The sequence below is a fragment of the Eurypyga helias genome, unplaced genomic scaffold (genome assembly GCF_000690775.1).
Source record: "Eurypyga helias isolate BGI_N326 unplaced genomic scaffold, ASM69077v1 scaffold34789, whole genome shotgun sequence".
Classification (NCBI taxonomy): Eukaryota; Metazoa; Chordata; class Aves; order Eurypygiformes; family Eurypygidae; genus Eurypyga; species Eurypyga helias.
In genome coordinates this window covers 1,008-1,214 of record NW_010273272.1, presented here as the reverse complement: position 1 = coordinate 1,214, position 207 = coordinate 1,008, and the positions used below count along the sequence as shown (strand labels likewise).

The window sequence follows — 207 nt, the reverse complement described above, 5'->3', positions numbered from 1 at the left end:
AACCACAGCCCGCGCTCTGCACGACAGCTGTAACATCACCACGACTCCGCTCGCTCCCTGGGAACCCCGGATCCTACCGGAATAGCACAGTTTGAAACAGAAAAACCTTTAAAACCGAGCACCGTCCCATCGTATAACATCAACACCGAGTTGGCGTCGCGGCACGCCGAGCTCCCCTCTCCTACCTGGCACGTCGATGGCCACCGG

At 58.9% G+C, this 207-nt stretch overlaps 1 protein-coding gene across 1 annotated transcript in view; it reads right to left on the bottom strand.

Moving 5' to 3' along the window:
- NDUFS7 (NADH dehydrogenase (ubiquinone) Fe-S protein 7, 20kDa (NADH-coenzyme Q reductase)) overlaps nt 1-207 on the bottom strand; it is a 1,777-nt gene that overhangs the window by 564 nt on the left and 1,006 nt on the right. The window lies entirely within an intron of this gene.